The 13,836-nt window shown below is 47.3% G+C and overlaps 1 long non-coding RNA gene across 1 annotated transcript; it reads left to right on the forward strand.

Moving 5' to 3' along the window:
• The first annotated feature begins 3,968 nt into the window (after nucleotides 1-3,968).
• On the forward strand, nucleotides 3,969-12,351 carry LOC148817840 (uncharacterized). Its single transcript, XR_016094483.1, has 2 exons — nucleotides 3,969-9,297; nucleotides 11,315-12,351. It is a non-coding gene; the product is annotated as an uncharacterized LOC148817840 (long non-coding RNA).
• The last annotated feature ends 1,485 nt before the right edge of the window (nucleotides 12,352-13,836 follow it).

A 13,836-nucleotide genomic window follows, 5' to 3' on the forward strand; every position in this document is an offset into this window, starting at 1 on the left:
GTGTGAACGTGTGAGAAAAATGGAAGTGTGCGCAGTTTAACAAACCGCAGAGCTCGCCGCACCACGATGTCGCAGGTGACGCCTCGGCCATGCACCCCAAGGACACGCTGTTCATGAACTTAATTTTGTCAGCGACACTGGCGCTGGGACTCCCCTGTCTGCGGGCCGTGATCGTTCACTGCACTTCAGAAAACACGTTGGGGTTCTTCGAAAGATCCGAAATTTGCCATTTCTTTTTTTTTTTTAAAGTGTGTTTAAAAAATCTAACACAAAACAAGCGCAGGAATGGGAAAACTCACACAAAAACAGAGAAAGGAGGGGAAGGTTGTAATAGCATTTGTGATGAACGAACCAGACTTTTCAGATCCAGAGCTGCATTTGTCCTGAAACCGTCTGAAGTACAAAAATGACTATTGAAGTGTTGCAGATACACCGCTCCTAACCACTACCCTGTAGGGACTGTAGAGTGAGTGCGCTCCTTTTAGTATCTCTGAATAGATACAGTATCCTTTACTGTCTCCTTGTAACCACTATAATTTATATGGTTAATAAAAGAAACTGCCATTCACTGGTTGATGCTGTCAAAAGAAAGCAATATTTTAGTGAGACTTTGAAATAAATGGACCAAAATTAATTAGCTATTTAATTGGCATATTTTCATTCCACTTACAGACCCGGAGCAGTTCAGCTGAGGTAATTTGAATAAGTGTGAGTCAGCCTGTCAGGCAGAAAATACTGTCTGAGCTGAAAATACTCTGAACCGAAGATCAGGAACGCGTAGCAATAAAATAGCGTGTCCTGTCTGAATTCTGACATTCGTCTGGTGGAGCTGGGGGTGTGAAAGTCAGTCTGCCTCGCTGTAAACGTCCCAGGGCGATGCCAGACAGGCAGCGGCGGGGTTATTCTGTGTGTTCACGACCGACAGCGCGACAGAGCTCTGTCCGGGAAGCTGTGGGCTGAGCCCGGAGCAGATCCGCCCGCGGCGCCGCTCTCGGGTTCGGCCAGACACGCGGGGACGGGCTCCCACAATGCCCTGCAGCGGCCGTGATCGATGTCCCGCGTGCCGCCCCCACCCCCACCCCCACCCCCGCGCCCGCCGGCTCTGGGACTCCGCGTTGCATTTATTCCGATGATTAATGTGTTAATTAGGAAAAAATCACAAGGAGCTCATTAACCTTCCGGAGATAAATTTTATCTCCCGAATTACGACCCCTTCCTCTGCCGGCACCAGTCCCAGGTGCATTCGTGCCAGAAGCGCGCCTGCACATAAACGCGGCGCGCTGCTCAGAGGGATAAATCTGTCACATCCCCCAGGCGGCCCTGCGCTGATGGCCCATGATGCCTCGCTGCCCGCCTGGGCAGGAAGGGGCCTGTTGCTGTTTGTTAATGGGGGTTTGGCCATGCTTCTTGGGCGTGTTCCGCAACAAGGTCTTCTGTCTCTGAGCCGTGGACGGAAGGAGCCTGATCGGTCGTTGAGCAGCTGGGTTAGATCCTAATGAGCGTGACAGAAGGACGGGATTTGACGTGACTCGTCCCAGCAGCCCAGCGGTGTGGATGAAACTGCCCACTCCCCCCCCCGCTATGGTGAGGAATGAGCCAGGGAGCTGCACAGGGGTGCAGATGGAGAGGCGGCGGCGGTGGTGGTGGGGGGGGGGGGGGAGGTGATATGAGAGAGGACGTCCTGGGTGCGAGAGTTAGACACATGGGCGAGCGGAAGAGTGTAAGATCAAGATCCAGTCTTCCTCCTGAACGTCTGTATAACTGCATCAATCATGACAAAACCCTGGGGGGACACGGAGAGTCATGTCAATACACAGAGCTGTTCATCTGCCACGTCTTCGCAGTCTTGGGGAGGAGGTACACTAACTGCGTCCCCCCCCCCACCTCTGGCACCGCCTGATGCCCCCCGCCCTTTCTCATGAGCGTCTCTGCAGGGCTTCCATGGAACGCAGACGGGTTCCACACTGAAAAGCAGGAAGACCAGGAAAATGCGGGCAACGTTTCGGCGGTTGAGCCTTCTGCTGGTGCATCACAGCGGTTGTGTATCAGGCAGGCGTATGTTCTGTGCCGCCCGTGGCCGTGCGTGACTGTATGTACGTACTAGACCTTTCTACTAGGTACACTTGCCCCTTACTTGATTCAGTCTACCTGCCTTGATTCAGCACCACCCTCGTGGCCATTCTGAATCTCAGAACAGGAAAAGTGCCCTACCGATTGAATCAAGAGAGAACTTTTGGGAGAGCGCTCTGTACAAAAGTACCCTGGGATCTTTAATGGCCCTGAAGCCAGGACCTCAGTTTCACCTCTCATCTCCCTAGAGCACAGTGTCCCCAGTCACCATACTGGGGCATCGGTTTCGAATTCCTGAGGGAATGAGTGGAATCTACAGTTCCATCGGATCCCCTCACAGCAGCAGCCTGGGTATCCATAAAAACCCAGGCTTCTGCTGTGCAGGACCCGGAAGACAATTTCTTGTTGAACTATTGTTAAAAAAAAAGCTTCCGTCAGCTTGTACAAAAGGCTTCTTTACCTTTTCTACAGACGCTGGCAATGTGTGCCCTGACAGGCTGCCATTGAAAATAAGATAGATCAATGCAGTAGTTAACATTAAAAAAATCCTCCATAAATCTATTGATTACCTTTAGATTTTTTTCCATTTAGAAAATAAATTTCTCAACCTGACGGGCTAAAATTGAGGTCCTTTAGATTTATTGTATTATTAAGGATTACTCCACTATCAGTGATAATGGAAGAACTGTGGAACCAGGACTAATGCCTGAGAAAAGCGTCCTTTGCACTTGCTAATAGCTGTTGGCGCGGGACTATTTATTGCCCTCAATAATACACAATGTAGAGTCAGAAGCTCGGCCACCGCCGCCTTCTGCAAGAGGCCCAGATAAGTCGCAGACAGCTTTATGGCAGTTGATCTCCGACTGCTTTGTTTTGTTTTTATTTTTTTCATTTTCTTTCTCTATTTCTAGCGAACCAGTCCCCGAGCCTCTTAAAAGCATCTGGCACTTATCTCCTAGTGTCCTGCTTCAACGTTCACTTTCCCCTTACCTCTGACTGCCACCTGCCACCCCCACCCCACCCCCAGCTCTCTGATGCGCAGGAGGAGGGGGAGCCCCAGGCCCTGACAGAGAAGGGGGAGCGATGGCCCAGCGGAAGTTTAGCTCATATGCGATGTGCATGGCTCCACGCTGAAACCAGCATCTCATTATCGGCTGTGTGCTCTCTGCTAGACTGGACTGGAAGTTGCTCGCCTATCTGTCTTGAAATGCCCCGGACATGCATTGCTCTTCAAGACTGGAGAGGTCAGAAGTGGTTAGGGGTCTGGACCCATCACTAGGAGGGTCAAATTGATGGCTCGATCCCAGGTGAGGCGGTGCTGCTGTGCCCTTGAGCAAGTACACTCTTCACTCAGATTGCTGGAGCCAAGTGCTTGCTGTATAAATGGTTACAAACGTAAATTGCACTGGGGGGAGGAAGACATCAGCCAAACAATAAGAGCAATTAAAAAAATCACTCTGCTCCAGCGTGTGTAGGGCACGCCGGAGTCGTTTTTTTTATTTTCAAGATGGCAATCAATCCACATTCAAGCGAAAAAAGAAGCAGTAAAAGAAATCTAGCACCGTTTGGCCTCGGAGAACAGGGTGCAATTCTCAATAAGGTGCAATTATAACTTGAAAAGGTTCGTTTGAAGTCAGAGGCACAAGGAGACATGCTGTTAATTTGCTGCTGTAATTAAATGCACTGGTTAGAATTCAATGCCTGCCATTCACATGAGACGCCATCCCAATCAATCTTTCATGATTTCCAGAAGTGCCTTTATTAAGAAAAAGAAAGAGTCATGCCAGGCGATGCCTATTCCCCACGGACTGGGTCCTGCTGTCTGGCAGCTTGTCTAGAGGTGTGCCAGGCACGTCTGATGAGCCGAGGAAGATCTCCTGTCTCCTGGCCTGGGAATCGGGGAGGCACCACCACAGTCCCTCTCTGCCGCCAGTCTTCAGGCTCAGCCAGGGGTTTCCGAGCGAGACCATAACAACACGCGCAGAGCGGCCTGCTTAGCATAACGCGGCGTGCCGTGCCGTACCGCTCACTTCCCGGGATCGGGGAAATGGGGGCGAGAGCTGTGAATGCCGGGATTCGTCTCGGAAAGGTGGAGGTGGGGAAGAGGGGAGTGGGGTTGTGCTGTTGTCATTCACGGCCGAGTGGTAAGAAGAGCTGTCTGTGAGAAGCAAAGAAATGGGAGCAAATAACGAGGCACCGCGGGCTGCTCTTGCAGAAGAGTGCAGCTGATCGGGCCTTGGCTGGCCGTTCCGTGTGTGCGTGCGTTGTATAAGCAGGCCTCTGGGCCAGAAAGCAGGAAGCCCTTTGGGAAATTGAACAGTGAACCTCCCCTGCTGAGGTCTCCCCTCATCCTGACCCCATTTGCCTCCCAGACAGAACGATCAGGGCTCTTTCGCAGCCGCGGCCACAGATGCTGGTGCTTAATGAAGAGAGAGATGGGATTAAAGCGAATTCTGCTTCGCGTCCGTGACATTTGGCTCTCCCCCGTCAGGACGGCAGGCTTCCCAGTCGTGCACGCAGGCTGAGGTGCGAGGCCGGGAGCCGACTCTTTTAAGAGGGATTTCCAGCTCGCCAGTGAACGAAGACACATAAAAACAGGGTTCATCTTTCAAACGGCATCCCCTGCACACAAGCTCAGGAATGCAAATGCCAAAGAGTCAGGCGTGCTTTAGCAGTCAGCGCATGCACTCAGCAGAATTCATTTTTTCGAACAGTCAGTCTGAGATTCGTCTGTGCCTGCTCATACTGTACCAACACCACAACGTCACATTCTTATAAGAGCCCTGCATAATGAAGGCAGGTGTTTACAGCCCCTGGATGAAATAAATCAGTTCGGTTCTCCGGACTGTTTTACACTTAGCGAAACTGTCTGGAATAAAGGCAGTAACTGAGGCTTTTTAATGCTACAAGCCCTGGAAGCTGCCAGACACATCTAGATAGTGAAACGCAAGGAAATAGGTAGGAAATAAACCTGGGGTCATTAGTATGGATTCTGCATCCCACAAGGGCACTAAGTACTTCATTTATACTGCATGTAATCGATGGAATTTTATGATTGTAATGATAGAGGCCAGTAGTGAGAACAGCTGCCTCAGTAGGATAGGAAGTCTGTTCTCAGGCTCTCTGAGTTTTTCTGTCAGGTTCTCTCCCATGACTTCCTTTCCTTTATTTTCCTGGAGGTTTTTTTCCTTCCTTTTTCTTTGCCTTAGCAACTCCGAGAGCCCCCAGCTTGAAATCCCATGCCATTTGCTTTATCCCTGAGCAAATATCAGAGCCATGCAGCAGACTAATTACAATGCGTTTCAATGTAAAAATGTGATGCCTGCTGCACTGGGACCTAGCCATGTGTGTCTGTATACCGGGAAAGGTGAAGCTAATCAGAAGAATAAATGTCACATTATAGTGTCGGAAGTGGGCTCTTCCACAAAAGACCAACTGATCCTGGGCAATTTAACCATCCAGAGAGAGGAGTCCCATCACCTTAAGGCACAGGACTCTACAATTAATCCATTTATTAACCTTTATAATATTGCCTTCCCAGCAGGCAGAAATGGGAGCCTGCATTTTTCAAGCAATACGTCTTGCCTCCTGTGGCTTTTCACAGGTTTAATTGCATTACAAGAGAAATGCAAAGACCTAATATCGATATTCAGATCTGTAATTGCGCTAATGCATGGTAATTTTTTATCTTATATTGCATCTGCAGAGCAAAATTGGGAACTTAAATGTTTGCTGGGTTTGCAGAGAAGCAGTTAAAATACAATAAAGAAATGATTTTGAATACCGCTTCAGGGCCTGGCTCCGAGCACATTTCAGTGCAAGTCTTTTCTGCCCACACATGCTGGCCTGGGTGATCGATACCGGAAAGATGGAACAGTGAGGCATTCGCAGGATGGAGGGCTCAGATACAATGCCCCACCTTTTCCAACAAAATTCTCTCTTTATTTTCAATGGAAAGGGTCCATGGTGAATATTGTCGAGCAAGTAATCTCCAGATTTGCTCAAGGTCTAAACACTCTAAGTGTTATTTGAAATGAACTGGCAGGACAGATGTTGGTTGGAGAGTGCATGAGGGAGGGAGAGCTCTGAAGAGTTTGACTGGTTCTTAGGACCTTCAATGTGATTTTTAAAGGAATGTGAAACATTTTACTCTCTTCCCCTGAATGAACAACACGCTTAACATTTTACTATCCCTGTATGAAGATTCCTATGCTGGTGTCAGCAGAGTCAGGTTCCAAGTGTCCTTCTTGGCAATGTCAGCAGGTTGTGTTGTTGTGTAGTTGGTGTTGTGGATCACGCATTCTGGTCTCATGGTTTGCCACGGGCAAAAGTCTGAATCTTACCCAACAGCATGCTCTTTTAATTCCCCACGTTATCGATCTGTAAACTGATAAATTCTGTTCCACAAAATGAGGCCTAGATCTGGAATCCACTGGGATCCAGCGCAAATTAACTCATGCACATGTATATACATGCACAGTGTTTGTTCAGATAAATGTGGTCAATTTAGCCTGAGTGGAAAAAGGCTAATATGGCCTCATGTGTCAATAGGCTCACTAGTACTCCTTCAAAAGGGTCCAGGTGTGGGTACCCCCCCCCCTCCCCCTTCCCCAGAATAGCACAATTCCCTCCCCACCTCCTCCCCTCACCTGCTCCCCTGTCCTGTCCCCGTGACAACAAGCTCAGATCAGCAGTCTGGCCCTGAGGGCAGTGAGGCTCTGGCAGGGCAAGGGGATTATGGGAGTTTCCCCATCCAAGAAAAAGGTCAGTGACAGTCTGTGCTGATGCATGAAAGAGTGTCGGCCGATTGGCAAGTGTGCAGAGCAAATGTTAACAAACCTGGTCACCGGGACACATTTCAACATACAGGTAGACTGTCCGATGTTGCCAAGTGCTCAAGTCTGTTCTGTTCCCTGTGAGTTTTTGACCCTGACATTTTTTCTAGGTTGTCAAACAGCACTTAGAAAACCTGTAGAACACTGGCTTCAACATTTTTTTGGCCTCTTTGATCCATTTTTTCTAGATCCCTTGAAATAAGGGCCCCGGATTCAACGCAAAAGTCATGTTCTCTAAGTATTATAAATAATGCTAGTGTTAACTCACAAAATATTAAAAGCAGGAACATGGGCTAACTGAACTGCTTTAAATGGCCTCAGAGCAGTACTAGACTTGCTACACATTGCTAGACACGTGCTGAAACAATGTCTTCACCACCAAAATTGCACTTTGTTTTTCAGGACCCAAGAGGTCCCCAGATCCTTGGATGAACGTGCCCATTTTACAATAAACACCTCTGTGTGCAGCTGCAGGAAATTAGAAAGGTTACAAACAAGAGGAGGTTCATGGCCCATTTGTCCTGTTTGGTAATTAGTAGTTAATTGATCCCAGGATCATATCCAGCTGTTTCTTGAAAGATGCCAGGGGATCAGCTCCCACACCGTGGCTGACCACCTTGTCCTAAACTCCCACCACCCTCTGGGTAAACAACGGTCTCTTGTCCTTGGTTTTATGTGCATTTGCATGCAGTTTCCACTTGTGTCCACTTGTTCGTGTTTCACTGTCCACTGGGTTGACGGCATCAGTGTCTTTGAGAATTTTAATACATATCTGATTCCCTTAGTCTTCTCCATTCAAGACTAAAAAAGTTCTATTCCTCCAGTCTGTCAGTATATGACAGCCCCTTAAGAGTCAAGCCTGGTACATGTGCATAGTCTAGCTTGGTCTCATTAGATGAATCGCCCACAAATTCTTTTTTCGTTCCTTCACAATGAAAACTAAAGGTGTTATTTAATCAAAGTCTGAAGTTCTTACACTTCTGCTGTCCTGAGTATAAATTCCTGTCAGCTGCCCACAGCTCTGTGCACACTTTCTCTAGCTTCCCTCCCTCTACCCCAACTTCACCCAGGTAGCTGCCTCCCCATTTCATTCCTCGTAAGTCAGAGGAGTTGAGACAATGTTGACTGAAGGCTGAGTTAACGCCAGAGTATTACGTACACTTTTGCTCTACATTCATCTGCTGGTTTCATCTCAATTAGGATTTGTCCACACTACTAAAAGACAGTTTGGAGAGCACTTTTTGGAAGCAGATGGAAGCACCTCCACCCAGAGCACAGTTGAGTCCCTTGTAAAAAGCACACTCATTGTAGGCAGATCCCACTGCTCATTCCTCCATTCTGAAAGCATTGAGCAGGCCACCACACCTCACCCCAGTCTCCGTGATGCCAAGTCAGGAACTGGTCAGTTTTCCTGTCCACAAGTCGGGAACAGCGATGCACATGTCCTCTTGATACGGAGTCACACTTTACCTAGAGGAGAACAAAGAGAGGTATGACCCACTTCCTGGGTTGCTATGCAAGTGTTTCGGTGTCAGTAAAGTTACCAGCCCACAGCATGCTTGGCTAATTAGAAGGAACTGCACCCTAATCGATCATGTTCGTCGAGTAAATATTACATCTAATTTGCCAGCTTACCTTTAACTTCTTATTGACTAGGAGCAGTGCAATTGCAGTGTCTCAGACTTGTTATTGCCCCCTCAGTAAATCTGCGGTCCTGGATCAGTTGCTTCCTGTCACCACAGGGGTGTAACACTGCAGAGCTGCAACAGCAGGGAAAGGTCTCCCCATCAATCTGCTTCAGGTGCCTTATTAGTTGTCTGTCTGCATCATGTTCTGATAATTGGCACAGGAGCTGCAATAGATCTACGTGCTACATGAGCCCCCAGGATTGGGTTGCAGGTAGTGTCCCCCACTGCCAGGCTCTTGTTTGAATTTCAAACAGTCTTTTATTTATCGTGCCCCCCACCCTTCCCCGCTATAAAACAAAAATCCTGATCTGTTTGGGTCCAGGAATGTACCTGAAATTGACCCCTTTAAACATCAACCACATTCATCAGGTGCGCAGTCCTCCGTCTCTTACTGTTCTTCTGTCTCTTTGATTTATGTAATCAACGCGGATAAAACACAAACAAGAAAATCACACGCACACACTGACAAAAACTTGGCAGTGGGGTCATTGTTTGTTTTCTTCCCTCATGGGACACGTGGCTGTGGAATGTCTTCCCGGATGGGGAACGCTGCTGTCTTCCTCGAGCGCCGCGGCCAGCGAGCGGGTGTGGCCGGGCGGCGTGGACGGGCCCGGGCCGGCAGACGTCCCGCAGGGTCCCGACTGGCTGAGGCAGAAGCAGCTGAGCGAGCCGATCGGAGGAGGAGGACGGCTGTCGCGGAGGGGGTGAGGAAAGCAGGGGGCTTGTTCTGGAGTCGAGCAGCCTGCAAACAGCGCGATGCGATTTCCATAACAAAGTGACATTCACAGAGCTTGTTAACAAACTCGAGAGGGGTGGAAATAAATTGACGCGCCAGCCTTTTGTTCTCCTGTCTTCCCCTGTCGTTTGTATTTCTCCTAAAGTGACTTTTATACGGGGTGAATATTTTCTCTGCAGGTTAAGTCTTTTTTTTTTTCACTTTAATGCCCCTTTCTGTGATATAAAATATAAACGTTTTTTTATAAAACAAAATTTTTATAATGAGAGCATGACCCTCTGTATGTAATAGGACGTCAAACACAGACCTTTGCTGTGACAGGACAGGAGTAGGGAATTTTCTTAATGGACAGGAGATTGCACTCCACTGTAATGTTAGGTATCAAGATCAACTGGGCTGGGGTGTCCAGTTGGTGGAATTTAAAAAGTGGATGTCCTTTCTGCCACTGTCCTGTCTGTAGAAAGTACTGAGACCAGTGTTCCACACAACTGGACAGTCTTATCTTTTAGTGGTTTGCAGGGTTGAAAACCTCAGTAGTTTTCTTGAGGACGATCACCTGTGTCATAACATGTCGCATGCGTGCTTGTTTGCTCGTGCGTGTGAGGAAGAGAAAGACTTGTCATGTCTCACGTCTGTCCTCGACGGCGTTTCACTAATGCAGGACAGATGTTTCCTGCTGTTTCTATTTCGTAATATCTTTGAACCACAGAAAAGCATGTAAACTTGTGCAGCAGGAAAAAAAAAACGCAATATTTTTCCCCAGCAGTTATTATCTCCACCTTAGTCAAGGAATCATCATCAAAGTAATTAAATTTCAAGAACATGCACAAAATGTTTTTTGTTTCAGTAGTGTATAACAGAATAACACATCTTAATGGCAGGATAAATTCTGTGTGTGCAGAAACCAAACCATTGTAGAAGGACAACTAGTCGTTAGCTATTGCTTTAAGTCTGCTACTAACTTCATCTAAAAATAGTCTTTTCATAATCTTCCCCAGAAGTGATAAGTGAAACCAAATCCACAAGTCAGCTAGAGAATGTAAATTTTACCCTGGACTCACTCATATGTAATTATGTGCTTAATTCCTTATCAAACATGTCCTGTATTAGTTTATTAACCATCCGCAACAATGTTCAGCAGAGATTTTGTCTAAGAAATGAAAAAAAAACATTAAAAATGCAATTTTTTAATTGGAAATCTTAAACCCGTCCCAGAGATGGAGTGCCTCATTTGGTTTTCGTGTTTTATGAGAGCTGAAGCAGTAGGCGATCGGGTGAATTTTATATAAGTATATTTTTAACATAAAGTAAACAGAAATTTCCAGTAGCGTGGCTTGTCATTTCTTCCAAATGCGCTTGTCAGCCCACGACAGGCAACTCCCTTCATTAGCGTGAGATCAGAGCTTTCGGTACGGCGCAGATTCAGTGCGGAGATGCCAGACACAAGCACCCGGGCCGTGATTTTAAAAATTTAAAAGGCATGTTACTGACAGGGGAAGCAAGGGCCAATAAGGAAAAGTTAACTTTCCCACAATCCTTCCGGCTCCGGCACGCTGTACTTGAATGCGCGGAGTTCGTTGCCTGCACCTTGGCATTTTGTCTCATTAATTTTGTTTTGGGTTCTTGTTTTTTTTTCCGGTTGTTTATTTTTGTCTCCGACGGCAGGCGCGGCTTTCTCGATCCAGGTAGCAGGAGCTTTTCTGACAACGAGAGCAGCCGTTCCGACGCGGCTCTCTTCGCGGCCCAGGAGGGATTTTCTTTCATTTGCTCGTGTAGAATTATACTACCTAATGTCTGGGGAAGCCTCTCTCACTGGCTTCTAATGCAGCAGAGTGTCCAGCAGTGAGCTTATGTCTATCACAGACAGAACACAATACCACTTGAAAAAACACCACCAAAAAAAACTAAACTCTCATGGAGCCTAACAATACTTCTGCTCAAAAACACCTTTGATGACTTATTCCTGTTTTTTTTTTTTGTTCCAGTGGAGGAAAAGGAGTAGATAGACGGATAGACGGAAGGGTTTGAACCGCAGCCAGCCAGCGGAGAGGTCTGAGCTGAATGGCAATGTGCCGGATGGGTGAAGCCAGACTGGATGGAAGAGGTTAAGGTTCCTAATCAATCTTGCGATCGTGCCTGTCACCTTCAGGAGTCAGGGGATTGCTCTCCTTGCCTGGCGCACAGAAAACAGATAATCAGTTTCAGAGGACAGGCGGCTTGCAGAAGATAAGGGGCAGTAGGTTCTGCGATGCTTCCTCTTGGAGATGGCAAAGATAGTGACCGCCAGTATCAGGCCCCCAGAGCTCGCTTGACCACACTGCCCTCCTGGAAGCTGGGCACTATGAGTCGGAGCACCCAGCTCCGAGCGTCCAATCTCGATCTGACATTACCTGCATAGTCATGTCATTTTTCATAACGTTTTTAAAAAATGAAAAATAGAGATCCCCTTTTTTCCCCCTAGCCTAAGATGGCAAACCTCTGCTAACCCAGCACCCCAGATCTTGGAAACAAAGACTGACCCACCGCTGAAGACGCAAGCATTCAGTCATTTCTGCTAATCTAGGAGTCGGAGATTTCGGGGCGCTGTGCGTAGAGACTGGCCAATCGTTAGTGCTTTGCCTTGCTCTTTGACCTGGTGCTGGCTGTGTTCTGTGTATCTGAACATCTGGAACCTCCAGAAAGGGGTGTGGAGGCAAGGAGCAAGCATGTGTGGGACAAGGCCTGAGAGCCGCAGTCCTGGCGCAGAGCGCACCTGAAGAAAGAGAATGACACGTCTCTCCCGGAGGCAGCGTCTTCATCAGAATCCTGTTGAATTCCCTGGCTCCAAGGAGGACCAGGCGACGATACTGCTCTACTGTACAAAGTTACAGTTTGTTCACTGCAGTTTCACATTCTTCCCTCCTGGGAAAGGAATAATCAATTTCTCAAAGAAATAGTGATCACGTTGACAAACTCGGTAAACTCAATAAGGCAAGCCTTATAGTACTGTAAATAAGTGTTAATAAACCAATCAGTGATGAGACCCTAAGCAGTGTTTTCAGATTTCTTGTTCATTGGGCACTGTGTGCACTGCTGGAGTTGATCAGTCAGTGGGGATACGTCAAAGTGTGCTGATATGTAATGCTTGCTGTAGTTAATGATAAAAAAGGTTGCTATAAAACATACATGCGTATTGCTTTATATTTACTGTATATATTGAGAAGCAGTAGGAAACATTTTATTTTCTTTCAAAAGAGATTTCCCCCCCCCCCATGCAAATCTATTCCTGTCTTAGAAATGCGATCTTTGAACACAGATCTGCTTCGGCTTGTGCAGAACTTCACTGTTTCATCAAAGTGCGTAATTGGAGTTGGTGAACACGCTGTGAACGGTCAGTCTCCTTCTCTCCCTCGCTGGGTCACGCACAGGCGCATCAGTAAAAGCCCTGTCTGCATTTCTTTCTAGCAGCTATTACCAGGCACAAACCCTGAAAACTCTCCTCTAATTGGATTAATGGACTGCCGCGACAGGTCAGCTTCCTAACCGTGCTGCTTGGGGCCTCCACACAAGATAAGACCCAAGTGACCAGCCTTATCCCCTGACAACACTTAGAGCTCTGTGTTAAATCCTCAGGGCATTATTATCAGAACCTGTCCTCTGTTTCTGCTCCTGTGCCACCACAATTAATCAAGCAGTCTTTTGTGTCTTTTTGACCTTTCCTTTCGGAAATCTACTGTTAGACTACATAGGTCTTTGCTGCCTTATACCAAAGCTTAGCCTGTGCTAATGGGAGATGGTGAAGATGTTTCAGGTTCAGCTACCAACCATTAAAACACTCTGCACTGAGGATGGGAGAAAAGAGGTTTTGTGTTAAAGGGCATTTTGTAAAGACCGAGTAGTTTTTGGTGCATGAGGTACCTAACTCCAAGCTTAGCTAAGAGAATGAGAAACAGCTGGGGCTTGGGACAGCACTAATTTGCAAAAACCAAAACATCTTGAAAAAGCCAGAGTTTCAGGCTTTGTGGGTTTGCTTCTGACTCCCACAGCCGTAAGCAGAGGATATCCTTGTCATGTCATCAAACGATGATCCCCAGGGACTTCCTGGGCTTGCAGTGTTGTCCATGAGAGCTGCATCACTCCTCCAGCTGATGCTCGGTCTCTTACAGGCACGGGGGAATTCACAGTGTGAGCAATGCTGGGCGGCTTTTCCACGCACAAACGTGGGAAGAAAGCGTAGTCAGTCCTCTCAGTGCCGAAGAGGAAGTTCACTGGTAAAACAACTGGTGATTCCAGCTGATTCAGACTAAATGATTACTTATTCCAAATTTCTGGAAAAAAAGCAAACCACATTTCATATCTGCCCATAGTTCCTTTCCCTGTCATTGAGCATCGGAAGAATTTAAAATGAAGCCATATTCATTGCAACACTAGTTCTATGCCACGATAGTCTTCCTACAGCAATCGATGATTTTCAGCCGGTCAGCAGCGCTCCTGCCTGTGATGTGAAAATATGGTCCACGTGTCTTTA

The sequence above is a fragment of the Atractosteus spatula genome, chromosome 19 (genome assembly GCF_055471065.1).
Source record: "Atractosteus spatula isolate fAtrSpa1 chromosome 19, fAtrSpa1.hap1, whole genome shotgun sequence".
NCBI classification, from domain to species: Eukaryota; Metazoa; Chordata; class Actinopteri; order Semionotiformes; family Lepisosteidae; genus Atractosteus; species Atractosteus spatula.